Source organism: Arachis ipaensis, chromosome B8 (assembly GCF_059453495.1).
Source record: "Arachis ipaensis isolate K30076 ecotype BB chromosome B8, ASM5945349v1, whole genome shotgun sequence".
In the NCBI taxonomy this organism is placed as follows: domain Eukaryota; kingdom Viridiplantae; phylum Streptophyta; class Magnoliopsida; order Fabales; family Fabaceae; genus Arachis; species Arachis ipaensis.
This window is the reverse complement of record NC_142443.1, coordinates 9,678,684-9,703,554: the sequence shown is the minus strand read 5'-3', so window position 1 is coordinate 9,703,554 and position 24,871 is coordinate 9,678,684. Positions and strand designations below refer to the sequence as shown.

The window sequence follows — 24,871 nt, the reverse complement described above, 5'->3', positions numbered from 1 at the left end:
CAAGGGTCGGTTTTGGAATGCTTACGGATATGGATGATAGTAGGGATCCCAGGTAGGAGAGCCAGCCAGGCCAGGAGAAAGAGGTAGTCTTTGACTACCCTTCTTTTGGGAGTCGAGTCCTGTTGAGTAGGGGCTTAGGCTGTGAAGGAGGGCTTCTTTTGGTTTAGATTCTAGCCGCTTTCGGGATCTTTGACAGAACGATAATGAATATGACGGGAGGAAACGAGACAGTTAACCAAGGGCCGAACAGGGGTGATGCCGGATCCTATTCAACAGAGAATTCTGAAGCTGACTCGGGTAGTTGGCGACAGTACCTCAACTTATCATCAGATAAAGAGGAAAATGCCGACCCCTCTAATGCCTTTCCGATTCAATCTTTAGCTGGCATCAGCCTTTGTCCGAGAAAAGGTAAAGCGTTAATTGTAAGCCCCAACGAGAAAGGTAGTTGACTTGAGTAAGGGAAAGGTGAATGAGTTTACTTGCTTGCTTAAAGGAATTTACTTCCCAACCGGCTAATGCTTCTAGAAAGGGTCTACGGGGAACCTTCTTCTCTTATGGAATTTATTACGTTAACAGTTCTTACAAAACGGAACACTCGAACGAGGAATAAAACTTCCTTTCTTCACTTATTATCTATTTTCACTTCTGAACCCTTCTTTTTTGGTCGAGTTACTCCGTATTCCCTCACCCGATCGCTCTATATTTTTACATATACCCTCTTTGGTCGAGAATACAGAATATTCATTCTCCCGAACTGAGGAAAGGAGCGGAGTTGAAGCTTGAGCGGTACTCCTTCTCTTTAAAACTAACTTCTTAAGGTTCGGAGATGCTCGCCCGTCTACCGGGATAGGAGAAAGAGAAGATCTCGACTAGGAGTCAGAGGGAATCTCTAGCGGATCTTTTCTAAGCCAGGAAGATGCCTCTGCTGAAGTAGCAAGTATTGGGGTTTCAAACTGAGATTTTACTTTCTAGTAAAAAGGGGTTTACCAGATCGAAAGAATCCTGTAGCAAACGGGATTGATTCCACTTCCTATTCAAGTGAACCTGCCTTTGTTTTTGTACATAGAAGAAATAAATGCCACATCTGCTCCCAATTCTATTGAAGGCCAGGCAGGCTTGTTGTCTTGTTAACGGAAAGCAACCTATCTTAAAGCGTTCGTGCCCAATACCTATTGGTCACTTCACTCTCTGTAAGAGGTATAAGAGTGATTGTTTAAGGAATTAGCGGTAGGTAGCACAGAAAACCGGACTCACCAAGGCCTTCTCATTCATGGAATGGGCAGTAGAGGATTGTTTTTCCCCCGTTTTCTAGCGGTATGATTACGATGCGTGCTCCGAATGGAAGAGGGTTCCCGGAGCAGTGAGCTTAGTACCGAAGCCTTTAATTGACGGCTGCTAAGGAGGCAGTCTTGGTCGACCATCCTGAGTGTGACACTTCATTCCCGGCTTTGGTTTCGACCACATAAGATTGGGCTTCCAATTTCATAGGCGCTGATAACTCTGGTCTGAACACCATCGGGGCTAGAAAACCTTTACCACGAGTGGCTTGCCATAGAGGCTGGAGTTGTCTGCTTTGTGTATCGACTTGTCTTGATCCGCTGAGTTTCCTTCCAAAAGTCGATTACCATTCTGACTATATCAGCCGTCTTTGGGTCCCCGAAAGTGAATTCCCACTTTCTTAGACCATGCGTCATGGGGATGATGAACTCTAATGACCCCAACCCCAGCTGCCGCCGAAGCATTGCTGGTGCATAACTGATGCCGCCCCATAGCCCTAATAATAATATGACCCAGGGGTAATCCCCGCAACGGTACAGGACTTTTGGGCGTAACGTAACATTCTTTTGCTTCTCATACGATATTTCTAGTTAGATGAAAACGGCGCCCCTAAAGGCGATGTCATTTATGAATTTATTAAATATTAAACTTCCCCGGCTTCACCCTTGGCCTTTGTCCCGAAGAATCACTACCAGCTCTTTTCCCTGCGCTTGCAAAGTCAGCATCATACCTGGCTTAGGGTTCCTGTAGCTCGAGAGAGGTGAGAGTGTAGCGTGGTCCCTGCCTAATTTCTTATTCTTTACTTGCCTACCTCAAACCAACCAACAAAGCCAGTGTAGTGATCCCAGTCATCTATGTCTGAGTTCGAACATTCTTCAGAGAAAAGAACTTCCTAATGTGCCTGAATTTGACTTGCTTGCTTTCACACTTCTTCCTTCTCCAGCTTTAAGGGCTATTCTTCGCATAGAGCAAGAAAGATGTTTCTGTCATTCGAAGAGCTAAAGTAAAGTTCCTCACAAGGCTATACTCGAAAAGTAAGTAGAAGGCTTAGGCAAGAATAGGAATTTTTCATCAACGCTAGCGCCCCTAGTTCTATCGTAATCATACATAAACAAGTCAAAAGCCAAAAGCGCCTATAGCAAGATATTAGGTAGGAGTCTTGTAGTGGCTTTAGTTCTTCTCACGCGCATCCACCCGGGGGGATCCCTTATCCTCGTTGAGTACTTCTGTCCCCCCCTAACCTCCTATTCATGGGTTTTCTTTCCATTTCGATTGGAACAATCGTTAGGTTTTCCTCTGCCCGCCCCGTCCATCTTTCTTTGAAGGCCGAGTGAACGAAAGGAGAAAGGCAAGCTAAAAAACCTAACTTATAGCATTTCATGGTAGAAGAGTAGCCTACCAAAGAGTTTAGGTCAGGGATCAAAGCAAAGCGTCGAGGCGCGAAGTCTTTAAGATCGGATGCAATTCTTAAGCTGGTACATGCTGCACTGGTCCGTATTTCTTGCGGGCCTGGCATCTCTTAGCATATTTTATTAAATAAATAAATCTTACAAGTACCTGACGAGAGGCTGTTGCCAATCATCCTGCCCAATCTCTTCTGGCTCCATTATGTAACAGTAAAAAGTGATCTGGAATGTTGTTGGAATCGTCCTTTGAACGTATGTTCTTCAGGTGTCCGATTAGGAAATCTCAAACGTCGAAGCCAGCTGTGCCATTGTGTTAGCCTCAACATTGGCTCTTCTAGGTACTTGGTCTATTTTTATTTCATCAAACTCGGCGAATCGAGTCTAGGGCTCTTTTTCTCTATGGCTGCTGCTTTGCATCTATTACCTGATACTCAGCGATGACTTGTCTCACTACTAGTTAGGAGAGAGAAAAACAATACCTGCTCCCGCACCACCTTGCGTACTGGAGCCATCGAAATACATTTGACATGGAGTTGTGGTCAGACGCATGACCTCTCCATCATTCTGATCGGGCAACTGCTTGCCTAAGAAAAACGGATGATTTATCCAAAATTTTGCCAACACCTGTCCTTTGACCGAAAGTGCGCTCTATAGCTAGCTCCAATTGAACAGGTTGAGGAAAAGAGCCGTTAAAGCCCTTTTTTCTTTCTTTTTTGAATGAATTAATTCCGTCGATAGACAATAAGGAGCGAAAGCCACTCAGTTGATTGCTAAATCTCTAGTTCGTGAGAAGGATTTGCTGTAGTCAATCAATGCTTAAAAGAATTTACAAATCTTTCTGGTCTTACTGCATATCCAAGAGTAAAATCTACTATGGATATGATGCTGCAAAGTTCAATATTTCAAATCTAATTGGCTTTAATGAAGGTAAAATGCCAATGAAGTACCTGGGATTGCCAGTCTCTCAGTTAGTGATTGTTTGCCTCTAATTGAGAGAATCAAAGCTAGAGTAAAGAGATGTACTGGAAAATACCATACCTCTAATATGCTGGACAACTGGTTCAGAGTGCCCTCTTTAGCATGCAAGTTTACTGGAGTACTGTGTTCATACTGCCGGTTTTGATTTGAAGACAAAAGATAAGATCTGCAGAAGGTTCTTATGGTCTGGTCCTGATATGGTTAAGAACAAAGGGAATGTTGCTTGGAAATTGGCTGCCCTTTACCTTTAAATTAAAAGTGCTTTCGGGCTTCATTGGTGGAAGCTGCTATGTTGAAGCATATCTTGGTTCTGGCTGCAAAAAGTCCTTCTATCTGGGTATGTATTAGAATACAATGCTTCTCAAAAATAAGAAGCATTTTGTGCCGGGCCATGAGAAGGAAGACTAGTTATATGCTTTTCACATGCAAGTTCAAGCGAATATAAACATCATCATGCTAATCTCAAAGAGCTCGGGGCTTCCCGCCAGAAAGTGATAGAAAGTACACCCCGAGACGTAGCGTGAAGTTCGTTGCCAAGGTAGATCGTGCCTGTCAAGATATTGCGTATAATATATATAGAGGGATAGCCAGTCGCGTGAAAGACCAAGACAAGCGCCACTGGATAAGCCCGATTTCGAAGCTAGAAGAACAAAATCATAATCCGTTTTTGCCAAACAAAAGATAGAGTTCAAATTAATATTCAACCAGCTTGGAGACAGCTGTTTTCTGTAGCTTTCAAAGTGATGGGATCAAGCAGTTACTCAATAAGTTGTCTTCCGTTATAAACCCTGATAGGGCTTAGTTGGCCACTTTCCTTCTCATGCCCGATCTTGGCTCATATCAATAAACTTTGTCTGGGTCTGTCAATGTATGAGTCTCAAGTGAGTGAAGCTGCTTTGGTCTACTCTGGGTGCACAATTATTATTGTAATATCCTTTTTTTTACCTAGTACCAGTCATCTTAAAGGCCAGCAAATAAGACAGAAAGCGAGTTGTAAGCAGTAGTCTTTCAATGTTCAGTTCAATTATTCTCGCTAGCAATCTCTTAGGCTTATCCTTTCAAAAAGGAATCATCAAGCCGGTACTAATCTAACTCTTAGGGGAGCCTTTGATGGGCTTGGCCTGAGGGACCTTACCCTACCCTTATATATGGTCGAATTGCTTGTACAGCTAGCCCGCTACCTCTCTAATAAATCTGAGTACTTAACATTTTCGATCCCATATCGAGGAAGTGAGCCAAAATGAGCCATCAATACAGTATAGAATATATAGGGCTCCCTTCTTTTTTCAGCTTAGCCACGTCGACCGGATCAATCCACTTTAGCTCGTTCCCAACTCGGTTGGATCTAGGATAGGACCGGTTAGCACAACTTCACTTACTTAGACGTAAAAGTTTCACACCTGACCTGCTTTACTTGTTATTTTCTTCGGTCTAGGATGTTAATCCAACAGGTATCACATAAGCCCTATGTTTGGGATATTGACTAACGAAAGTTCCCTCGTTTTCGATGAATTGGATTTTGCCTCAAGAAATAGAAAGAGTGCTATTTTGTTTGAGGATTCCTAAGTAGTCCCCTCTGACTTGCATTAATAAAGAAAGTAATTCAACGGTATAAGTCATTTTTACTACTGAATCAGCAAGATGAGTGGTATCAGCTAGTGATCCCGTTATATCAACTACCGCATCGTCATCGTCTGGCTCAGTGGCGGGGGAGGTTTTCTCCACGATATAAGATTGGGTACCAGATTCCGATTCAACAATCTAAGCTTTAAGTAACTAACTCTTTGTCTTCGAGGAAGGCATATGATGGAGGAGCGACAAGCCCTCTAAGAAAAGGGCCTTTTCATACTCGTTGGCGGTAGCAGACTTTCTTCTACTATGGGCGAACCCTCCTCTTTGGTACCATATTCTGAGTCCGAAGAGAATTCAGCCTAAGTTACCAACTTTCAATTAATAGGAAGGAAGTTGGGACATGTCCATTGTCTGGGTTCAAGTCCATTAACCGAGCGAGCTTTCAACCCCAACGCAAAGACAATCTAATTGATGGAGCTTTCGCAGGAATTTCTTATGTTACCCGCTCTAACCCATTCTCGGCAACTTTCAACCATACGAATTCAAAGGAGATAATAATGCTTACTTGATAAAGGAAGGTAATTTATTACTCGACTGTAAGGCATGAAGTACTGACTCGATAGAGTCTGGATAGAGAAAAGAGCTTACTTGTTAAAGGAAGGAGAGGTACGATTGCCCGGAAACAAGTGCAAAAGAAAGAGTATAAGCTAGCTAAAATACACTCTTTGGGAAGCGCTATCGAATCAGAGAAATGAAAGAAAGTCTCATAGCAAGATCCCGATAATAGCATAGCCCTTTCTCTTATTACTGAGAAATTAACGTTTTAACGATGAATTAGGAATCGTCCATATTATGACGAGAAGACGCATTCGTGAAGGCCTATAGAGCCCGTAGAAAATCAATAATGAAAGAATCTCGCACTATATAGAGCCGGCTGACTGGTAAGATAGACGAGAGCTACGGGAGAAGAGCGTTAAGCCACTTTACCAATAGGTTCAGGAGCAAGAACTCATTCTTGAGGTTTAAGCTCACGACGTCAGATTTCCACAAGGGAATCCCTTAACATACGGATTGAAAGGTAGGCCACGACCTAACCAGCTTGTGGCTTAGGGGAGTAATCACTCAATTTAACCTATGAGGTACGTAGGTCACTCATATGAGGCCAAGAAGCGTAATAGCCCGTAATAGCCTAGGGGTTGGGTTGACCCGCGGCAAAACTCACTGTGTTCCGTTTGTAAAGCGGGCATTATCAGTCAGCTTTGTAGCAGGACAGCTAATAGGTTAGGTACGTAAGTCACTAACCCGCTTGCGGGTTAGGCTATTATGCGTCCTGTCCTCTATTTACATCAAGAGTACGAATGAAGTTCTTAGGGCCCTATCTATCTAGATAATTTTCTCATGATATGTGCTGTCCTCTGTCTGGCTCTGTAGTAAGTTCCCTGCTAAGGCTGGGATGGGACTCCCCAATGGAATGGTGTTAGAGCGGCTTGGCATTCCGCCCCTATCGCTAAATCAATGAGATACGTGGATCAAGAAGCTATCTTTGTTTGAGCGGCTCTGCCTAAGGTCGAGCTGCTATCGCTGCTTGCCCCTCTCGTCTAGTGGCTTTTGCCTTTTTAAAAAAATATTTTCAACTTTTTTTTTTGTCTAGAAAGAGAATGCCTTCTATAATATAATAACAAATACATAATCTAAGGGAAAAGACATGAGATCAAGTGAGAAAGAACTAATGAATGTTCTTGCTCCTCAAGAAAGACAAGACGGCAGGGAACTAAGGTGATGTTGTAGCTTTTCCACCTACCTATCATACAATCTATACTTTGAGACCTGATGAATGAAGGGCGGGCTCACTCCTCTAATGCTGTGATAGAAAAGAGAGGTACCAGGGGAATCAATGCTCTCAGCTGAAACAGGGCGTCTGTCTTCGGGCAATCTACTGCTTGAGAAGAGGCTGCACATGAAGGAGAGGTAGCATCATGATATCATTAATACGATTTCCTCCCAGGGGATTTAGGCCTTCGAAGATGATGGACAATTTACTCTTTCTAATCTAATGGCATAAGTATCAAAGGAAGAACTGATTGACCTATTACTAGGTTATGTCCTTTCATGCAGTGCGAGTTAGGTTGAATTTATCCTTGAGATTGGACGCAAGAAGGAATAGAACTCCGAAGCTTTGGTAGCGAAAGAATATTTTAGTGCGGAGCTTTACCTTTTTTACTCCTCTAAAGGGAGGGCAAGGTGATTTATCATTGACCATTCATTCTGTAACGTTCATAAAGCCCTTCCCCTTCCTCCTACAGTTTAGGAAGATAGCAGCCAGAAAGACGAGAAGTATTGGGATAACTGAATACTTTTATGCCTCTATCAATGTAGTAACCCTCTTTTTTGAATCTTAATTAGAAAGCGGAGCAGCTTGCCGAATCCAAAGTGTCTATCTCCGCCGCCTCTGATTCTTATAGGAGCTAGGATTCTTTCCTAGTACCAAAACTTACAGGAAAAACTAGGGCTCTTATATAATATAAATAAGACTCTTAGCTTACTCTTCTAGAGCTAGAACAGGGGAATTCAAGCCATCTAAGCACTTTTTTTCGATAGGCCGGCCAGGCTGACTATTACCGAGTTCGCTGGTCATTCCAGGCTGAATCTTATGGTGAGTTCTAGGGAAGGCCTATAAAGCTCTCAAGATACAATAAATAGAGACCGGTGGCATCTGACTTTCAGTTGAAATAAAGTAAAGACAAGAAGAAAGTCTAGCCGGAATAAACTACATGAAAGCAAGCAGAGGAAGCGGAGAGGTACTTGAGAGAATGGAGGGCGGATTTCGTAGCGCTTAATCGTGGTTGGGGCATTCCTTCTTTTAAAAGAAGACTACAGGACGAAAGAAGAAGCTCTTACATCGGGTAAGTAGACCGCTCGAATAGGCTGAGAGACAAACCGTTCGGTAGGGCGCTTTGATGCTTAGTCAGGGGAAAGAACGAATTCTTTAGATAAAGGCTTGTCCCCAGGTGCCTATCAAAAGTCCTAAGCAAAGTGGTCTCCCTTCGAGGAACGTAGCGACTGTCAAGAACAGCAAAGCGACCGAGTCGAGCTCAAGGAATGAAGAGCTATTCAAGCTTTTGTCCTTATCTACTTTCATTTAGACTAAGGTGTCAATGGCACCCTTACCTCTTCTTAGTGACATAGAAATAAAGACTAGATTGAGTAGTGTTATTCATTCCATTTAATAGAAAGCAGTTGCAAGCTCCCTCTTTATATTCTTCAAAAGTATGATTTACCAACTAAGACAAAGTGAGCTTAGGCAAAAAAACTTGCATCAATCCCGATTGTCGACCTTAGCAACAAGTAGCTTGCACGACCAGCACAGCACTAACGGAGACGAAGAGAGTTTTCCGCGTCCGTCGATCCGGTAGGAAAAAGTAAGATGAAAGCCCATTGGAGTCATCCTACAAAGGGTTTATGGATCACTGCTTAGTTTTAAGGATTGCTACGACATCAGTTTACCGGTACAATAATGGTTAGGGACTTTTTTTTGAGTCCTTTATTAACATTAACTGAAGACCAAGCCAATCTCGATGAAAAATAGAGAAATACAAGTACATCCCCTTGTTCTGCCATTTGACTTTCTTTGAATTTCAACTTCTTATCTCGAGCCTAATTTTTTTAATATAAGGAATTTTTTTTACCCTCGGGACAAGATTCAATCATACACAAATAGCCAGGCGATCTCATACACAATAAGAGTAGGTTCTAGGGACAAAGTAGCTTAGTTGAACATAGTGAGACTAAGGGACGAAAGGTCAAACCCAGAAATGTGCAAGCAAGACCCAGCAAGAAAACTTTTTCGCGCGAAAGCTGTTGCTTGTTCCATAACTTGCTCCTCCATTTGCTGGGATGTAATCATCGCGGAGTCATTGGTACTAGATAGACCATAATCATTTCATACGCTATTTTGGATCTGGTCTGATCCTCTTGTGAAGAGGTACTACCAGCATTTCTCCTTCTCACGTAATGTCTTGAAGACGGCTGGCTCGTAGATGTTCAGCCTCCAATGCAGAAACTTACTTTCACAGATAGACTAGCAAGCAAGGTCCTCAGCACTTACTATGACCTCGTCCCTTCTTGCTTCCCTGCTGAGGAGGTTGGGATTCCCCTTCCCTACATGTTGATAGCAACTTCCTCAGTCATGCCAGACATGCTTGCCCACAAGTAGTCTCGCTCCCACGAACCAAGCTCGAACCAGGCTTCCTCGAAGCAAGGCTCTGATACCACCTTGTCACGGATAGCAGCTGAAGCTTTAGGGTTCATTTTGCTTAGTGCACTTGAATTAGCTTAGTGTGAAAGGAGTTACGGAGCCCTTTTTCTTTGAGGCGCTAGAGAAGTTCTATTTTATAGCTAGACAAGACAACAGGGGAAAAGGAAGGTAGGTAAGATTCTCACCGAGCCCTAACGATAGATGAAGCAGGGTAAATTCGGTTAGCTCACACTGGATTTCTATTCCGATCTTTAGCTACCATCCCTGACGTTGGTGGATTTTGCCGCATCTAGTAGGGGTCACTTTGGTTCTGAAAGGTATGCTGCTGGCTTGGTGGATATCGCCCTATAAGGGATTTCTAAATCGACTGGATCAGCTGGAACTACACAAGGAAGCAGGATTCATTGTTGTTCTTCCTTTACAGAGTCAACGGCCTCAATAGGCGGGAATAGAAGGTGCAGGAACATCACTACCTACAGACCCACCTTTGATGGGCTTCTGGAGGAGGAGCTAGAGAAAGGGGTTCCTCGCTCAGCAGTTTCGAGGTCGTCCAAGACCTGACTTGAAAGAATTCTGACTATGGGCTGGTCAAGCGGTTGGTGTCTGGGAAGAAAATGGATTTACCAACAGCTGTGGTGAAGGGTGCAGGAGGGAGCTTTTACGAGGGGAGTACTCATAGTCCATTTAGGCCCCTGTCCTTGATTAGCTTCCTGGAGTGGTCTATTCTTAGACGGTTGGACCAAGCATTGCTACGCCAAGTGGCGTGGTATGCTAAGAAATCCGGATGCCTCAATCCTGGTTTGATGGACCTACTGTAGTTCGATCGATAGGGGTTAGCCCGATCTTATCCGTTTTGGACAACTAAAGTCTTTGATCTCATCATCAAATATGACAAGAAGGATTAAACCTCGTGCGAGAACTTCGTTTATCTCATTAGGATATCCTGGGATTGTTGGTTGCCGGGGAAGAGTCTGACTCAGCCCATTCTATTCTTTAGTAGAGGTCTTACAACCTCGAGACAATGAAAAAGAGAATAGAAGATTCAGTCTAACAACATGTTTAACCATACCAAAGGTAAGTAGTCAGTCGCCAACATTCCATTTGAATTAGTGAATATGGGCGATAGGCAGGCACGTAGTCACTCAGATTAATGCAATCTTTCCCTATCAAAGCCTCCGCTATATTATGACTTTGAAATCAACGCCCTGCCGTCCACATAATGATCGGAAAACGCAGGCTATCTAGAGCCCTTAAGAGCGAAAAGAAGATCAGAAGGAGGAAGTAAGGCCTTCCGCCCACGAGTTTATGGTTCCTGCAGGCAACCTGGCATACCGCAGTCTCATTGATTTCTTTTCCCTAAAGGGGAGCGGAATCCCTTCTAGAAATGTTTAGCCAAGTAGCAGCTAAGAAAGCATTCGCTTTTCGGCTGGAATCGAAGCTGCGGATAGATCAGCAGATAGGTTGCTGCGGATAATTTATCCGCTGTTGATCAAATTAATCGTCTTCAAGATCGTCTGAACTGTATACCTATTCCCTGGTCGCTGGTATATTGATTTACTAACAAGGCCTTCGTACCTCTCGCTCCTAGGACTAGCGGAACTAAGACCTGTGAAAGAAACTAGGAGATAAAGCCCTTGATATGACCTTACGGATTAACACAGAATCAATCTCTGACTTTCTTCCCCTTTGAAATCCATTCTTGCATCTGCTTTCCTTGTTAGCCTAGCTAGTCAACATCCGCTCTCTAGAAAGCACTTTCTAATTCGAATGGGCAAAGCTCTTCCTTCCTTTGGTGATGAAGTTGGGCCGTCTTTATTATGTCAATTCTGAGTCAACCATATTCCCATCCTCGGCTTTCAGCCTCCGAGACTTTCCAACCTTTTCGGTAGGAAGGATCACTACAACTTTACTCAGGTCGGGTACTACCCAATGATCAAGTACCGGTTACAGTACAGGATACCACAACTAATTCACGACTCCTCCATCGAGCAATGCAACTCGAGATGGAACATGTATTATTTCATTCAAAATGGCTATTCTAAAAATATGATATGAACAGTCTTTTCTCATGAAAAATGCAACTTTGAAATTGCGTAGGTGATGGCAGAAAATCCATCAAGAAATTACATAGATAGAGCAGTGCAGGGCTGCTCTTGACAGTTTTCATTTTCGATTGAGAAAGCGGCAGGCCCAAAGAGCACTACAGTAGCGCCTTGCGAGGTCGTAGAGCCGGTAACCCTCGTTCGCCTAAGATCGAAAATGCTCTGTCTTTGAGGAAAAAGAGATATAGATAGTGTTTCAGGATTTCATTGTTTTGAGTCTTTACTTAACTCGACCGCCTTTCTACTCCCATGCTTTTCTTTAGTCAACAACCAAGCACATTGAACAATAGTTCTTCACTACTCCTACAGGCTTGACGGAGTTCAGAGTTCAGTCTGTCTGGAGGGAATTATTTTAGATCAATCACTATGTTTAACAACGTTCGACGCATCTCTTTATTTGATGAGAAGAGTCTTAACTCAACTTCGAGTGATACAGCTTCTATGTGGAATGATTTTCCATCGGTCCCTTCTGACCTGCCACCCTTACCAGCCGACTCGGTTCCATCTGTCCCCTCATTACCTTCCATAGCAAGTGATGTTGAGGTGGAGCAGCCGGCTCCTTCTAATTATAATTACGAGACTCATGGTATTGATGAGGATCATCCGGGTCTTAACCCGGACAGTGAACGTATAGTAGAGCTTCAATCTGATATACACGATAAATTGGGAGAGTTGATGACTAACAAGAGTGACCAAGACGTTCTGAGTGCGGCCGAAGCTTTACATGGCGAAAGCAACAATATCCCTTTTCTGGAGCACCTGTTAGATGATTTGAACAAAAACGGAATAGAAGGTGAAGCCTATAAGGATGCCCTGGATCTATCGAATAGGTTGGGTATATTACCCGATAAAGCAGCTTTGTGTGATGCAGCGGAGCCATGGCAATTAGGATTTCAAGACGCAGCAAGTCCTATGATGCAAGGAATAATCGATTTACATCACGATATCTTTTTCTTCCTCATTCTGATTTTGGTTTTCGTATCACGGATCTTGGTTCGCGCTTTATGGCATTTCCACTATCAAAAAAACCCAATCCCGCAAAGGATTGTTCATGGAACTACTATCGAGATTCTTCGGACCATATTTCCTAGTATCATCCCGATGTTCATTGCTATACCATCATTTGCTCTGTTATACTCAATGGACGAGGTAGTAGTAGATCCAGCCATTACTATCAAAGCTATTGGACATCAATGGTATCGGACTTATGAGTATTCAGACTATAACAGTTCCGATGAACAGTCACTCACTTTTGACAGTTATACGATTCCAGAAGATGATCTAGAATTGGGTCAATCACGTTTATTAGAAGTGGACAATAGAGTGGTTGTACCAGCCAAAACTCATCTACGTATTATTGTAACACCTGCTGATGTACCTCATAGTTGGGCTGTACCTTCCTTAGGTGTCAAATGTGATGCTGTACCTGGTCGTTTAAATCAGATCTCTATTTCGGTACAACGAGAAGGGGTTTACTATGGTCAGTGCAGTGAGATTTGTGGAACTAATCATGCCTTTACGCCTATCGTCGTAGAAGCTGTTCCTAGTAAAGATTATGGTTCTCGGGTATCCAATCAATTAATCCCACAAACAACAGGGGAAGCTTAAGCGAAAATGAAAGAGTAGGGTGAGGGATAAGGGGGGAAGCCACTAAATGGAAGGCTTCGCTCGCTCTAAGGCTCGTTTAGTAGACAGCGAGTGGAGTGCATAAGCCCCTTTAGAGTTAGAGATAGGGGCGAGTACTACACGAGCTCGTAAGTCAAGTACGGAACGAGCGGAGGAGAGCGACCTCATCTTGCTTGCTTCTGGCGAAGCTTCTAGAAGGCCACCACTTCATAGGAGCGATAGCGAAGCCGTAGAAAGGCAAACAGCTCGTATAGCTCGCAATAGCGAGCCTACTTTTAGCTTTTTTTTTACTTTACCGCGGGACCTTAACAAGGAAAGTCAAGAATATCATCAGTAAGAGGGGTTGCTATTGAATCCGCTTCTCGAGTATGCAAGGCCTTTTTTTCGTCTTTTTCGGCCTGTTGGTACTTGTCGAATTGAAACTCGATACGATAATAAGAAGATTCGCCAACATTACCCATTTTTTTAGTGGATTCGGGCCGGGGTAAGTACGTGATTTCAAATTGCATCTTATAAGCATATGATCCTCCTTTTACTGTTAAAGTACCATCTCCGCCTTTGCTATCTATGCTTCCTGGTCGCTAGACTCATTCTTCTACTTGACTTCCAGCTACTCTGCTCTGAGCTTAAGAAAGGTTCAAAAGTAGCTTTGGTTGCCGCTAAAATCGGATGTGATTTTTGTAGTGGTGAATTCCAGAACAGGTAAATTCCCCCTCTCCTTTCGGGAACTCTCTTCTCTAGGGATTCCAATTCTATTTCTATTGACTCTTCCATGGGTGTTTTGTATTGCTACAACAAAAAAAGTTTTGGTAACTTACTTACAGATTGTATCTTAAATAAAAGAAACATCAACATCCTTTAAGCTAAGACTAAGGGATGGGGGGAACACTACCGATCCCGAGACAGACGACGAAGCTACATCGATTACAAAAAAATCTGAGTCAGTGGTGGCAGACCCTTTCCCGGCCCCTACAATCAAGCAACCTCACCAATGTGAATGAAAGAAAGGGAACCCCATACATCTCGACAAGTTCGTGCCTCTTTAGGATTTTAAGTGCGAACTAAAACCTCTTTTGAATTCTTATTCCGACTCCGAAGTCCGGATATTTGGTTGCTTTCTACTCGACCCATGTGGTTCGGCTTGTTGCGCCACCTCACTTAACCAAACATATCCGAGAAGAAGTTCTACCAGATCTACAGCACTTGCTGCTTCATGCCCGGTTGCATCTGACTCTGCTGGTTCACCTTCTAAACAGGTATCCGCACCTGATACACATCCTTCTCCTGTAGCTTCTTCTTTTTCCTATATTGTGGTGGCTTATTCAGCGAGCTGGAGCTCCTACAGTTCCCGCCCCAGCTTCAACTCTAGCTCCCTTCGGCCTCGAAGATCATCAGGTTCCATCAAAAGTTTCTATCTCACTCTGTTAATAGGTTTTTTACTTCTGCATGTTGGGAATCAAAATAGAATAAGATTTTCTACTTTATAAGTGATCAACTAGGTTTTGAATCCCTCGCTTACACTCTTTTGGGCTAGGTTCAGTTGGAGGTCGTACATTTCACCAGAGAAAAAGGGGGGGGGGATTTTCATACTGAAATCGATTCACCCGAAAAGGAAGCAAGGCTTCCATTCCGCGAGGAGCGAATAGATTATTATTGCGGTTTAAAGCACACTCTAATATCATAAGGACCGAACTCATCGGATCAGAAAGAGATGGCCAGTCCCTTCCTAATGCGAAAGAGCTTTATTCCGGTACTTCACACCCAAAGCAAAGCTGCACGGAATAGGGGCCTTACTTGTCCCGGTCCGGGAAGAGGTTAAGGTATTGTGGTTCCTCCCACATATCTTTCAACAAGGCATCCTAAGAACAAACCCTTACAAACCTCTTAGAGATGAGAGGCCTGTTGGAATTCATCATGCCCATTTGATATTTCATTTAGTCATCCCACCTAAAAGCACTCTTTCCAGATCAGTATGACAAGGGCAGCACCCATTGGAAAACCTTGATCCAGAACCCAAATTGGGTTATCCTAATAACCACCTCCCCTCCTTCTCGCGGGGGGATGTGCCACATCTTGGATGTAGGAGTGACGACCCGTGGTCCAATCTAGTAAAGAGATTGGGTGCCAGTGGTCTGTCTGAGGACGGGTTCAACAAGCTCTTTCTTTGAAAAGAAAAGATGGTTCCATGGATCGGGTTTTCATTTCAGAAGCTGCTAGAATGCATGTTAAGTCAGTCAAGGGGGTCTTAGATCATGACGATTCTTAGAAAAGGGAAAAAATATGATTTTTTCAGGACATATCTTAAAGTCCTAAAGGATTGAAAAGAAGAGTGAGCGACGAGTGGTTCAATCCGGAATGAAAGTGAGAGACCACTAGCGGAAAGAGTTTTCTAAAACACTAGGGTTTCTTGCATAAGATTTAGCGAGAAGTCCGACTAATCAAAGGAGTCTGAGCGTCGGTTCGCTGCCCTAACCGTGCGATTTCAGGGCATCTTTTCAAGTATTCATCTAAACTAAATGCTGGTGTCGGGTATCATCTCGATCCATTGGCAGCAGAAAAGAGTGATAGCTAGCTTAATTCTATAGGTTCAAAACTAGAGAAGTCTTCCTTCCAAGTAAGGATTGAAGATCATATGCTTACACAATCTCCCAAAAAAGAGGGTCTTTCCTGGCGACCTTACCCACACTTGGTAATTGAGGAGTCAAATCATTCTTTTTCTCTGATGCCTTAATCCTTTTAGTGTATCGGCATTTCGGTTGTAGCAGTTGTAGCTCTTCCTCTTCTCTTGTAGCTTGAGTGCTTGTTGTTGTTGTTTAACGTCTTTCGATTCAAAAGCAATCCTGCCAGCTAGTGTACCTCCTGACTGTCCGCTGCATTCGAAATGAAAAAGAATAGCAGTTCCTCGTCCCCCGAAATTGGATAGGGGATTGGCCTTTCCTTATTACTTATTATAAAGTAGTTAGGAGGCCAAGTACGTTATCGGGGCATCTAAGACAATCAAAACAACCGCCCTAATGGCTTTTTTCACCCATGGGCAGCTAGTTGAGGCCAATCAACCCGAAAGGGAGGTCGAGAAGGAGGGTCGAGCACAAACTGTAGGCCAACAGTGGATGGACGACAACCAACCAGAACGGATGATCGATGAAGATTGTTTAGAACCTTCGGGGAGTTCTCCGCACAAAGGAAATATATGAAACACTACCTAAGCAAACCAAACCGCTACGCTCCTGCACCTATCGGTACAGTGGCTTGACGCTCCTGGAATCATCAAAGCGGGAAGGTACGTAGCTACCCACCCTGGTTGGGAGAGTAGCGGATCGAGGAAGACACCAATCCCCTTCTTCCTTCCTTACAATATTACGGCATGGAACTCTCTATCCTCTCCCTAGAGTCGAGAGACAACTTTCCTCTCGCTTCTACGACTCCACTCTTACCCTTAGCTTTCGGTCGAGCTAGGCATCACTTCCTATCACTCTTAGTTGAAGGAGAGCGTAGGAAGCCAAAGACCTGTTTTGAGTTCTGAGTTGAATAAGGCAGGGATAGGTGAATTTGGAGATCAGAATAGGTCTTCGATCCGTTCATTCTGTCTTCAGGGCATACTTAAGTATAAAGAAAGAAGAAAGGAGGGAAGCTCATTCCGGCGGGTACTCCAAGTCCCTTAACTTATTCGTGGAACAGAGGAAGATAGTTATAGGTATTCGGACAGATAACGAAGAGTTAGGCGGGACCACTAGAGATGCTCCTATACTAAAGGCTATCGGAAAAGCAAGAAAGATAGGGGTGTCAAAACACTTCTTAAAAAGAGAGGGACAAGCTAGCCGTAGGCTATTAACCAGGAAGTGGCCGAAGCTTCCATTACAGAAGTTGATGGGCGGGGCCTTTTCATTTTCACCTAAAGGGGGTTCAGGCATTATGAGTGCAGCTCCACTAGTCTAGCTGGTAAAGTCTTTTGGCCTAGGACCTGGGTTCTCATCCCGCCTTTTCGCGGGAATGGGATCTTATGCCAGGATCTGTGATTGAACGCAAAGATTCTAATAGAAGACGTGAGAAAAAAAATGTAATATATGGAATCTTTTTTGATAGACTGGACTCTTCTGTAGGTTAGGAGGTTCTTTTTCTTTCGTTTAGCCGGCCTCCCTTAGGAGTGGGAAATCGATGAAATGAGCAAGTTGCTCCATCGAGAACGCGTTTTCGACTTAACTTACTTAACCAGAATACCTGGAATGACCCATAGGAGAAGGCTACGGGGGCATCGTTCACGTACTGATTCATAGCGCTTCCCCTTTCTAGTCAATAAAGAGTGTATGTGATGTTGGATCTTGTATCCGGGCCTGCAGACAGGCAGGAGATCCTATCCTCACTCCTCATATAGCTATATGAGTGACTACGTACATGGATGTACTCTTTCTGCTAGTTAAAGTTTATGCCTTTTTCCGACCTCCGTTCTGGTACCTCATAGCTATGCGCAGAGTGACTTCGTACCTTCTCTTCTAGTTTAAGCCTTTTGGTATGTTAGTCATGCGTGAAGCTGAGACTTGCTCCTTAGCACAAGTACTAAGCAAGCCCCTAAAGGCCTTCGCGTTAGTAAGCTAGCTTTGTAAGCTAAGCAAGCCAGGGTCTCCGGGCACTATGGTAGGACGTGGATCGATCATGACGAAAATGGACTTCTCCTTAATGGTTTAGAAGAGTCCCCTTCTTCTGTGAGCCAGTTCCCCGGGCTTTCTCCCTTCTCGACCAGACGAAGGAGATATGAATTCCATTCAGGCGGGTAAGGGCTTTACTCTGTGTTCTCTCCAGGTCGCCTTTGCATTGGCGAAGACTGGAAAAGTTCATCATTCAGTGGTGGGGTCGGTCTTCATAGAAAAGAGGGCGTCGCCCAACGAGTGGCAGATTTGGATGGAGTCTCGCTCATAGATAGAGGAAGAGTACGCGCGCTAGCGCGCTACGGCTTACGCAGTTGATCGGATCAGATAGCCCTTTGGGCAACCAACCGCACATCAAATTCCGATCAATTGGAGGTCTGGCTGAGTGGCTTAAGGCATTGGTTTGCTAAATCTACATACAAGAAGATTGTATCATGGGTTCGAATCCCATTTCCTCCGGCACGGAAGTGGAACGGGCGGGCGAAATTACGTGAGAGAAAGAACCTAACCTCTTGGTGTTGGTGGAGTCCCCCGGAGGACAGAATAGCACTACTTAGTTACTAGGAGCGGGGAGCCCGTTGCGCGTTGTGGCCTATCTTCTTTTTAGAAGCAAGCTCCCCCGTTTCTTGAAGGCCTGGGCGGCTCTCGGTTCTTGAGCATGTTGGGAGAGGGGATTAGGCGGCAGTTGAAAGAGCTGCTCGAAAGCTTGCAATACTAAACAAGCGAAAAAAGCCCTTTCTTGTTATTAGTAAAGGGCTTTTCCCTAACTAGTAAAGTGGTAAGTAAGGTAGGGCGCTATTCGATGAAGAAAACAGACTTTAGGAAAGTGGTTCAGGTAGCTCAGCTGGTTAGAGCAAAGGACTGAAAATCCTTGTGTCAGTGGTTCGAATCCACTTCTAAGCGGGCTTTGGGTCCAAAGGACAGGTAGCCGGGAGCGAGCCGGATTTTCAAAAATGAAAGTGAATGAAAGAGGAAGCCAAAATGTGAGCGCTCCTGCACTATACGGCTTTTTGGCGGTAGGGTTGGGGTGGCTTGCTGGAGGCAGATTTTATAAAAAAAGCGGTTGATTACTCGGATTGGTTCTCGCGTCCCTGTGCCCAAAAGGATGGGCGAGTTCGGTTTGAGTCTTCATCGATCGGGTGGATCTATATGCGGAGGGGGGTGAGACGAGGTGTAGCGCAGTCTGGTCAGCGCATCTGTTTTGGGTACAGAGGGCCATAGGTTCGAATCCTGTCACCTTGATGTGAGGTAGTAAACACCTAAAGAGCACCCATCCACCCGTAAACTTTCGCTCTTTTAGAAAGAAAAAAAATGGACCGCCCTTGATCTGATCTGGGCGGGATCTAAAGCAGCATTTCTTCCGAATGTTTCGGGGGCAGGCCTTAGGTTCAATTCTTTCTTGCCTATAGTCATGACTATAGGCTTCAGAAGAGAAGAAAAAACTTTTCTAAAGAAAGAAGTAGTATCTAATTCACGTAAGAAAAGAGAATCAGTCTGCATGCTTAACAGCCTTCCCTGTCTGAATCCCTTTGTAAATGTAAAAAAAAGGGGGCTCCCTCATGGTCTTGGGGGCTATGAGCAAGAACCACATTCCTTAAAGAAAGTATACCCGAAAGCACTTTCTCTAGAATGGGTCAATCAATCAGTAAGTTGCTGACATTGAAGAGATTCAAGTCGATGCTTCAACTAAGACTCCTACATGACTTTCTGTCTGGAGGGAATCAATGTTTCTCAGTGAATGATGATGCAAGGTATATCTGATTGGAGTGTTCTTTTTATCTTAGGATTTTTGGTCTATTTTATACGAACAAGCAATGGTATGATTAAATACTTGCTTGATCGTGAAGATGTAAAATCTTTGAAAATTGGGGTGTGGGGAGTACCCATGACTAAGGAAAGACGTGTTTCAATGTTTCATTTTTTTATCCCCCTTTTTTTACTCTATTTTTCATTTCTATTGATTGGTATGGATTTCAATCTCTTTCTTGTCAAACTCCAATCCATCCTTCTCACCAAATCTCTCCACTTTCTTTTGAGTAGGTGTGGTGGAGGGCTGGTTATAGCTGTTGTTTTGACTATTTTGGATCCCGAGCTGGCTAAGATGATGGCTCCAGGGGGAGAGGAGGGTGGAAGCGGTGCCAGCTCTTCGAAGCAACCGTCTTTTGACCTGAACGTGCCACCTGGCGGAAGGGACGAGTTGTCTTCCGTTATGTATGAGCTATCAGAAGTTGAGAGAAGGATTCAACAGGCGGAGACCGGGATTCAACAAAGCTTGCTTGAGATTGAAGGCTTGAATGAATCAAGGGTCCAAGTTCTTCAAGCCAGTCAAGAAGCGAGGGAAGGGCCGAGAGATCAACCCGCGCCTTAGCACAAGCACTAAGTAAGCCCCCCCTCACATAGAAGAAGGGGATGGGTGGAGGAGATAAAGGAGAGCCCTAATCCCCTAAAATCCCTCATTAGGGAACACCTGTAAGATGAGTCCGCCGCTTTCTTTCATAACAGAGCCGGGAATAACGGCTGGCATAGAAGTATCTCGCACGCAAGGAGATGCATTTCTGGTACAGGTAGTACTGGACAAGCTCTCAGGGAATAATCTCTTTCTTATTTCTTCCTTTTTTCCCATGACGACTAGGAACGGGCAATTCAAAAATTTCACTTCGAATTTCGGACCTCAACATCCAGCTGCTCATGGTGTTTCACGATCAGTATTGGAAATGAACGGAGAAGTGGTGGAACGTGCGGAACCGCATATTGGATTACTCCAGTGCGGCACGAAGCCGCTGACGCCGAGTCGGCTCCTATGCCGCTAGCTATGCCCTGCTTGGTCCCCCGGCACGGTGAAGGTCCCGTAGCGCGTCATGAGCACCGGGCTAAGGGGCGGTTGAGCAACTCAAGCGAACCGCCCTACCTTACTACAACATAAGGACAGAAGGGAGAGGGTTGTGAAGGTGGCCTCGTTATCCACACCTCCGGTCAGATGAATGGAGGCCCTTAGACAAATGGCCGACCCGGGTTTTCATGAGCGTTGGCGGGTCCTGGAGTGCCTGTCAAGGGCGCTAGCGCATACCCCGGGGTGATCATCACCACCTGCACCTCACATCTCGGCACAGCGGAACGTGTAACCCGCCTGCTGTCTCATTCAACTACATTTGTTCCTGTAATCCATAGCCTAACAGAACGCAGCAGCGAGGGAAAACCCGCCCATACAGCCAGCGGGGAGGATGGCACTACTGGCAAAGACCGTCCGGCGAAAACGCCGCAGGCGCGAAGCGTGGTAGGCCTGTGCCGGGGGAGCATAGCATAGGTAGGAAAGGGAGCCCGGACGGTGGAAGAGCCTGGGGGGCCGGGTCATTTGACGGAAATGGAAGGATTTTCCCCTATTAGATTAGAGAAGGCCCTCCGAAGGGAAGTGCATTAATTCTTGGAAAAAGAGGGAGCGAGCCTATAAAAAAATGAAAGTGAATTCAATGAATAGATAGAGTCAACGGTACGACAGACAGCGCTGCCTACACGTGAATTAGCTTCCGAGGTCGAGCAGTCTCAATTTCACTACAGGATTTGCGAATGAATGCTGGGCCGGGCCACCTCGAATGGCGTGAGCCGCATGCGGGGAGACCCGCACGTACGGTTTTTAGGGGGATCTGGTCGAAAGACCGGCCGGCGCCCACCCGACTAGAGGGACTGAGAAATTAATAGAGTACAAAACTTATCTTCAAGCTTTACCTTATTCTGATCATTTAGAGGGCGATCGCGGACTCACTGAATGAAGTCCTCCGTTTCTTTCGGAGGTGCTGACCCGCAGCGAGGCAGAGATGACTTAGTTACATAAGGAATATGGCGACGACAACAGCATGTCGTAGAAGGAGATAACAGGCGGAGCCAACGATCCGCTAAGACTAACGTATCTACAACTCTATCCCCGAGTGGCAGTCAAACGGAGGCGTGAATGCAAGATGCCAGCGGAATGATCGGCCGGACAGAGGCTAGGGCTGCTTCCTTCCCACCGCGTCCTTCCTAGCCTAGTGTGTCGGAGATATAAAGCGAGTGCACCGGAAAAGAACGGGAACTGGGTCGATCTATTCTATGGCGAAGCATCCGAAGCATAACTGCACACTCACACGATCTTTGCCGAGAGATAGGAGCATTCGGTGGAACCGGTGAACTACACTTGCTTCTGGATAGAGGTGTGGGACAGAGGGCTCGTGGTACCAGCTGCCCAACCAGCCTCCTCTGCTTTGAGAACCGTGTGAACGGAGAGTGGGCAGAAGGGAAGGAGGTCCTCATACGGAGTCGCACACGCACACTTACTTGAGCAGTGCGGAAGACTGGGGAATGGGTTGAGTAAACTCCCCTGGGGCCAGAAAAATAACAGACGAAGCTTTACTTAGATAGGGCTTTGATTGGTCTTTTTTTTCTTAGTGATTGAAAAGGGGGGCGCCTGGTTATGTTACAAAAAGGGAAGGCAGAGGTAGTCCTTCGAATGGCGAAACGAAGGGCTAAATAGCGCCAGTGATTCTCTGAGCCGGTCTGGATTTTCTACGCCTCGGGAAACAGGTCGAGATAGATGACAGCACCCTTTTCCTCTCTTCCTTACCGGGAGGGCAATCTTATGGCCTTCACCTCCCGCCCGGCCCGGAAATAGAACCCAGCCCCCTTCTGATCCATTCATTTCTGCAAGCAGGGAGGGGGGATCCAGAGCTAAGCCTCCCGTCTATTGCATAACCTAAAAAAGCTATAAGCAAAGTACCAGAGGTGCGCTTCGCCCGGTGACTAAGAAAGAAATTGGTTTGCGCTTTGAAGTGATGAGGTCGCAAAGAGGGGGGCTCCTATTGAAAGGCTTTCCCTCCCTAAAAAGGCGACCAGCTTTCAATACTAGTTGTTACGCTGCCATTTTTCCAATATCATTGAATAGCATGGCCTGCCTGGGGCTAAGGTAACTCAAGTGGGAGAGCCGTGTTATGGGTGACCTTATTGCACGGTTCAGAGAGCACTTGTGTATGTGATGCAAGTGAACGTGTACGAAAAAGCTGTATCTAGGGTGAGTTCTTCGTTCCGTCGTCGACCCTATCTATGTTTCTACGATGGCCCAAGAACACGCTCATTCTTCAGCCGTAGAGAGACTTTTGAATTGCGAGGTACCATTACGAGCTCAATATATACGAGTGTTATTCCGTGAAATAACTCGAATTTCAAATCATTCACTTGCTTTAACTACTCATGCTATGGATGTGGGAGCATCAACTCCGTTCCTGTGGGCTTTTGAGGAGCGGGAGAAATTGTTGGAATTCTATGAAAGAGTCTCGGGAGCCAGGATGCATGCCAGTTTCATACGACCAGGTGGAGTGGCACAAGATCTGCCTCTTGGCTTATGTCGAGATATTGATTCCTTCACACAACAATTTGCTTCTCGTATCGACGAATTAGAAGAGATGTCAACCGGCAACCGTATCTGGAAACAACGATTAGTGGATATTGGTACTGTCACTGCACAGCAAGCAAAGGATTGGGGATTCAGTGGTGTAATGTTAAGAGGTCGTGCGACATGAAGACATTGATAGCAATATGGGGGGAGTTCCCATCAGGCAACAACGGTTCTGCCTGACCCTACTTAAGCATGCATATTCTGTCAGCGAAGACTTGGTGTGAAGCCTTGGAGCTTACGTTATAAGAGCAAAAGGCCCGGGGCTAGGGTGAGCTGAGGGGGGACAGCGTAAGTGAGCGAATGTGTGTAAGCCCAGTCAAACATGACTGTTCTAGGCGGGGCGGGCCACCCACCTTCGAATGGTGTTGGTCCTACGGACCGTGAACGGATTCGCCTCTGGCCTCTGGGCACGTCGGAACCGCATGAGTTCACCGGGGTGGAGCACACCCCAACATACATAAGGTAGCTTTCCCAACCAAGGGAACTCACTCTACTAAAAGGTTTCATGCGTAATCCTGTTCTTGCAATAGCCGGCCCTTTCTTTTTGCTGGTCTTGTTGGTGAATGTTAGCGCTTTCGACTTCTCTTCTCATCTCACAGATGTCGCCTTGAGAGTTCCATCCTCACCCGGGCTTAGCTCTTTGAAGCAGATGTTGAAGGAAGAAGAAAAGACGGTGCTCTTTCATCAGCTCTTTGGCTATTAGCTTGCGATAAAGAAAGAGTGAATTAACCCGAGCCAAGTAGTTCGGCTAAGCCGGAAAGAAAGAGTTAGATCCTCTTTGAGATGAAATGCGGCAATGTCCTAATCAAAGCAGGCGCAGGGTCAATGATTTAGCTCAAGGCTTAAGGCATAAAGGAGATCTTGATAGCATTGGTCTCGAAAGGCCCTCGCTCTAAAAGGGCAGCTATCCTATCCTGCTTTGATTGACTAAGAAGGGGGGAGAATTGGAATGGAATTGGTGTGGTTCGCTAGCTCTTTCTTTTGAGACGAATTCATTCCTTTGCTTTTCAAGTCTTTCTTCAGGGGTGGCAGGGATAGAATTCGGCATGCCTTGCACCCTGCTAATAGTTGGGCAGTGCTGGGGTATTGTGTGGGATAAAAAGACCATTGATGTCAAGGAGGAAATGGCAGGGTCGTTCAGTGCTTTACTTCAAGCACCATTAGATGTAGCTTTGTCGGCGGGGATCACCAGTGGGTTGTCACAGAGTTGTACGCCCAAAGATTATGCTTTGAGAGATCATCTATGGGACGAGTTAGAGGATGTGGCCGGGTTGGAAGTTTGGCTTTTCATTCCGTTCCGTCAGGGGTTCTTTCGTTAACGATTCGTAACCATTGGTTTCTGGGAAAGAGGGATCACTAGCGGAGGTTGGCTCGCACTTAGATGTTCCGCCGTGCCCCAACCAAATTATGGTGAATGAGCTGGTCGTTGCTTGGCTTTCCCCCTCCTCAGAGTCAAGCTTGGAGGAATAATCTGGATCGGATCTACCCATTTCGGATGCAGCTTCTACGGATGGAGGTTATTCCCCGCAAGATGCGCGTTTTGGGGTGGGAGAGCGGTAGAGCGTGCCAAAGCGCAAGTCGAGCAACGT

The 24,871-nt window shown here is 45.3% G+C and overlaps 2 non-coding genes and 1 pseudogene across 2 annotated transcripts; 2 read left to right on the top strand and 1 right to left on the bottom strand.

The window, feature by feature from the left end:
* Positions 1-18,689: 18,689 nt before the first annotated feature.
* On the top strand, positions 18,690-18,763 carry TRNAF-GAA (transfer RNA phenylalanine (anticodon GAA)). Its single transcript has one exon. It is a non-coding gene; the product is annotated as a tRNA-Phe (tRNA).
* A 264-nt stretch (positions 18,764-19,027) lies between these two features.
* Positions 19,028-19,102, top strand: TRNAP-UGG (transfer RNA proline (anticodon UGG)). The gene has a single exon. It is a non-coding gene; the product is annotated as a tRNA-Pro (tRNA).
* A 2,482-nt stretch (positions 19,103-21,584) lies between these two features.
* Positions 21,585-22,525, bottom strand: LOC148547156 (uncharacterized; annotated as a pseudogene).
* Between the last annotated feature and the right edge of the window lie 2,346 nt (positions 22,526-24,871).